This window comes from Lactuca sativa, chromosome 2, assembly GCF_002870075.4.
Source record: "Lactuca sativa cultivar Salinas chromosome 2, Lsat_Salinas_v11, whole genome shotgun sequence".
In the NCBI taxonomy this organism is placed as follows: Eukaryota; Viridiplantae; Streptophyta; class Magnoliopsida; order Asterales; family Asteraceae; genus Lactuca; species Lactuca sativa.
Window position 1 is genome coordinate 8,883,640 of NC_056624.2, and position 6,408 is coordinate 8,890,047.

Sequence of the window (6,408 nt, forward strand, 5' to 3'; positions counted from 1 at the left end):
CAAGGTTTGATTGAGTATCAAGAAGTGATATTGTGTTTATGTAATGAAAAATCCAAGTAAACGGTCTTTAATCTTGTATAATGGAAAGTGTTAGTTTTGGAATATATAGTGGAGGGAATGATGCATATAAATAAAAAAAAAATTATTGTATACGGAAAAAAAAATTGTGTTAATTGATGCCATAAGATGTTAGACTACATTTACTATATAAATTATGAACGAAATAAGTTGTATGGTAATTAAATGTTTGTAGTCCATGTCTCCATGACCACAGATTTCTTCCTCAAAGAGAAACTTTTGTTGGGAAGATATTTGTTTTGTTTGTCCGTCGTTGAATAGAGTTTGATTCTAAGTATTAAGACCACTAGTTCATTTTTTCTTCCAAAAAAAAAATGTTCACTAGTTTTTTTTTTCAAAAAGAAAAAAAGTTCACTAGTTTGATCTTTTACACACTAATCATATTGCGTTATCACAAAATGTCAATTAATTAGTTTTTACCAATATCCTTTAAGTCGTCAAAATACAAGTGTGATAGGTAGTGCCACTATTTTTATAGTGGCGAAATTTTATTAAAAACCTAACAAAGTGCTATAAAAAAATGTTACATTGATCGAGCTTGAAAAGAGAAAATACACCACAGATCCCGGTTGATAGAATTTTACACGCCCCATGCTTCATCCAAACATAAAACAACGCCTTGAATTATGCTAAAAACACCAATGTGGAGGACGAATGGCCATCAAAGACCTTTGAAGAACCTACACGAAGTTATCTCCCACTTTGAGATTGATCACCAAACTAACTGTCTTTGAAAGCAAGCAACTCTCATAAATATTAAACCATGTCTCATCTTGTGTTCCACTTTAATCATTTAGAAGGTCATGTGAAGCTACGAAAGTCTTCAACTTCCCTATTGTCTATGTTGAAATATTTATACCAAGGATCTACTTATTGATAACATGTCAAACATATATTTTGGATTCTTTGTACATCAAATCTTATTTTCATCATCTTATAAAATATATATGGCGAATTATTTATACCAATGATCTTACTTAATGATAACATGCCAAACATATATTTTGGATTCTTTGTACAAAAAATCTTATTTAATAGGACTATACTTGATCATTAAACTGATGGAATGATATCTAATATGAATTGATGTGCTTCGTCCTATTATGAAGAACAATATTATTTATGAGATGAACTATCATGTTGTCGCAATAAAGGGCATTGTCTTTGTGTTTTTATGCCCAACTCTCATGGGAAGCTTTTCCTTGTATAATATATTCTTTCTTTTGAAATATATATATATATATATATATATATATATATATATATATATATATATATATATATATATATATATATATATATATATATATATAGAGAGAGAGAGAGAGAGAGGAGTGTTCAATTAAGAAAAAAAAAAGTTGAGAATGGGGAATCATTCTCAGCCAATCATTTATTTTTGCCGCAAGAGCCTCTAACGTACCGGCGGAAATGGAAAATGAATGCACATGTATTTTCCAACAAAACATATTTTCTTAAACTATGTTGATCATTAACTTAATATATATATATATATATATATATATATATATATATATATATATATATATATATATATATATATATATATATATATATATAAACATAGTTTTTTTCGTTTTTATTAAATTTTTAGAAGCTATTTTTATCAAAAAATGATTTTAAATATACCAAAATTCATGATTTTTTATTCTCTACAAATAGACATCCATATTGATATAGTTTTAAAATAAAATAAAAAAATTATTTTTTTTATATTTTCAGTTATCGTTATTCATAAGTGAATAAAAATGCATCAGATTTTATTATAGTACATTCGTTATTCACTTATGAATAAAAAATATGATTTTTTTTACAATTTAAGTATCATTCATATATGAATATAACATATAATAAACATAGTATATTCATATTTTAATATTGGACGATGCATTCACTTGTGAATATTAACATAATATATTCACTTGTGAATATTAGATTGTATATTCACTTATGAATATTAAATGATATTTCATATGTGAATATTATATAGTATTATATGGTATATCACATGTGAATATTATATAGTATATTAATTTGTGAATATTAGATGATATATTCACTTATGAATATTACACAGTATATTCACATATGAATATTACAAGGTATATTCACTTGTGAATATATTCACTTATGAATATTTGAAGGTATTTTGACAAATATATATAATTTTTATATATTATTCACATATGAATATTACAAGGTATAATTTTTATATGTTATTCCCTTGTGAATATTAACATAGTATATTCACTTGTGAATATTAAATTGTATATTCACTTATGAATATTAAATGATATTTCATATGTGAATATTACATAGTATTACATGGTATATCACATGTGAATATTACATAGTATATTCATTTGTGAATATTAGATGATATATTCACTTATGAATATTACACAGTATATTCACATATGAATATTACAAGGTATATTCACTTGTGAATATATTCACTTATGAATATTTGAAGGTATTTTTTGACAAATGTATATAATTTTTATATGTTATTCACATATGAATAACATATAGAATTGCATATTTGTTAATAATCATATACTGATTCAGACGAGAAAACATATTCATATGTGAATATAACGTGACAATTTAGTTTATGCATTTCATCAAACAGTTGTAGTGCATACAAGTTAACTATTTTAAAAATGTTAAAAACATCAAGTTATCAATTCCAAATCATCATATACTTCCGATTTCGACTTCAGATGTGACATCCTATGTCTAATCGATTTCTCATTTTGATTTTAATTTTCAAAAATCTGATTGGGAACCTGTGAGTACCGATTCTGAGCCCTTCAATGTCAACTGTGACTGCAAGTCCAGAACTCCGATTCTAATTTCATGAACAGCGAAGAAATTCCGGTTTAGTTGAAGAAATCTGGATGATTGTTGAAGGTTGGATGAAAATTTTTGATGATGAACGAACTGTTATCGAATTCTCTATAGTTACGTATTTGAGATTGAAGGTTACTAACATGTTTACAAGTTTGCCACCGTGTCTTTTTATGCTTAGATTAAATGAGTGGCTGAGAATGATTCCCCCATTCTCAACCTTTTTTATTTTCTCAATTGAACCCACCTCTATATATATATATATATATATATATATATATATATATATATATATATATATATATATATATATATATATATATATATATATATATATATATATAAACTCATGTTTGTGGTTGATATAACACTCTTATGAAATCTAGAGATCACATTCATCTTTGTTCTTTAAATGTAAACTCATAACCCATGGTGCACTCACTATAATCTGAACAACTATCCAAATCTACATCTATAAACGTTCAAATATAACATTTTTCCTACAAAAACATAGGAAGTCTCATAGGTGCCTTTTAATAGTATACTATGCAAATTCTCGTACGTTGCACATGTAGTGGTGTTAATCATGATGACAAATACGAAATATGAAATGATTTAGTGAATCATACAAGAATCATGAACACGAAGAACACAAGAGTAAATAAATACTGGTTTAGCTTCAGTGGCGGAACCAGAAAAAAAAGTTTAGGGGTGGCACAATTTTTTTCCGTGTAAAGCCTAAAGATGGATCTCTTAAACTCAAGGGTAAAACCGGAAAAAAAACTCGGTTTTGATTTGGGATCGTTATCTAAGATCAAGTCTGGATGAAACAAGAATGAGGGTATACAATAAATATAGTTGCAAGGTTCATATAGATGGGTATTAAGTAGGTTATTTGAGTATTTTTATTTAATTAAAAGACTATATAAGGTAGAATCACTCTTAATGAGGCACAACTAGAAATTGAAAATTAATGTATAGTTGAATTTGAAAAAATAAAAAATAAATAAATAAATAAATAAATAAGACATGAACAATAGAGTATATGTAAGCTTCTCACTTTCCTCCGACCTCTTAATAGTGTCTTAATAGTGTCATGAGGGATACACTCCAATATGAAAACATACCATAAGGGCCATTTGGTCAGGCATGCCAATAGATAATTTTATGAAACCTAAATCCAAGACTTCATCTTCAAGAAGTCCCAACTTATTTTGCACACACTCCAATCTAAAAATGTATAAAATAACTTTAGGATATGATTTCCATCTTAAATGCAATGAGCATAATATTCATATTAAAAATCATGGGGTTATACCTATAAAACTTAAAAAAAATCTGGGAAAACTAAACACATTTGAAGCTAAAAACTCACCAAGAAAATAGCTACTAGAATGAATATAGTGATTGAACTAGATGGCATAATTCTTATGGAAATCAATATAAAAGATTTGATCATTTCCATTGGTCCTCAAGAAAAACATTCGAGAAAATCAATACATGGGGATTCTAATTGATGTGTGTGTTTTGTTTCAAATCACCTGTTACAACATTATGTATGTTTTTCATTGAAGAGTTTTATCAAACACTTGGTGTTCATAAAACACAAAGACCACGTATTAAACAATCAAAACCATATGAAAAACTCCTAAAACATGTTATAATCTATAAAACTATTTAACGGTTTCCCCTAGTAGAAAGTTAGAAATCATCATTAAATACGGACAAAATCAGAAAGCAAGTAAAGCAATTACCTTGTTTTGGATCTGCAATTGAGAAGATGAGCAAGTAGAAGTCGGAAGTTTGAGTTGTAAAGTAGAGAACCCTATGTCCGCATTTCACTTTACTGCTCCTCTATTTCATCTTCATTGTCCCCATCTTCAAAAATCTGGGCTAAGGAGTAGCACAATATATTTTCTAGGCGTAGCACGTCTTCTTCAACAAAAAATTGCATTTCTCAGACAAACTTGAGGGGTAGCATGGGCTACCCCTGGCTATTAATTGGTTTCGCCCCTGTTTAGCTCTCATTAGTCTAGAAAGAATTACAAAGTGAGTTTTGCAATATTTTTTTCACTAGACTAATCTCTCACAAAGTTCTTTTACAAAATGAGTGTCACTCACTTCTTATAAAAGAAAGACAACTCATTACATACAATCAAAAGAGTAAGCCACTAGAAGCATCCAAGCATGACTTTGCACCCTAATAATCTCTGTAATTTACCATGGTTGTAGAAATTGCTAGTCAGTCGCTAATCGGTTGACTAGTGATTAGAGATTAATCGGCTAGGCGGGGATTAATCCGGAGATTAATCGGAGACCATTAATTATTAAGAAAATTATTCAAAAATTTATAAATCTAATTTTAATCCTACAAAAAAGTGATTAATCGGCGATTAGGTCCGATTAGGGCCGATTAGGTCCGACTTTGACCTGCGTTGACCAAACCCAATTAGGTCCGATTAATTCCGACTTTGACCTATATTGACCAAACCCGATTATAGTGACTGATTAGTAATAAATCTCATCGGTGGACGCCTGATTAGTGATTAATCGTCGATTAGGTTGATTTCTGCAACACTGTAATTTACATTTAAATCAATAAGATCATGATGGGTTTTGAGCATAACAAACAATCTTATGTGTGTATACAACCCTAAATTTTTAAAACCCCGACTCCCAGGTATAAGTTTTAAAGTCTTACATACATGTTTATGGACCTACTCGACGAGTTAGTTGCCCCAACTCGTTGTGTAGAGGTGGGTTAGCCCGCACGGATTATTAAACCTACTCGACGAGTCGGAGGACCCTGACTCAACGAGTAGGAGCTTGAAAATGAAACCCTAATTTCTAGGGTTATGCGCCTTATTTAAAGGGTCCTTAGCCTCCAACAGCCTCCCTTACCGTCCCCCTTGAGCTCAGAAAAGCCCTAATCGCGATTTTTCTCCATTTTGTGTGTTAAGAGGCTTGGAAGGTGAATTTGTGGAGAGGACTTGAAGTCTAAGGAGCTTGGAACAAGGAGAACCTTGTGGATCCGACTTCTACTTCATCTTGGCATCATCTGGAAGGTAACAAGTCGTTACCTTGAATTTTCTCTCAGCTAAATCTATTCATGCTAGGTTTAGGGCTATTCCTAGGTTGGTATGGAGTTATTTCGGGTATTGGCCATGATCTGAAGTTGTAACTTTGGATCTAGACTCCTCTAGGTCCCAAATTCATAAAGTTATTAGCTTTACCTTGTATTGACCTCTCACCATGCCTTAAACCTCATTCTAGACTTGGTTTTGGTGTTCTAATCCTTTAAGACCTTGCATGCACGTAAAGTTTGCAACTTTACGTGGAATTTATGCCTTAGGAAGCTAGATCTACCATTTGGAGCTTTGGGGTAGCTTAAAAACGTTTGAATGAGAAATGGATTGAAGGGACTCAACGAGTTGCATGATCAACTCGATGAGACTGATGAAG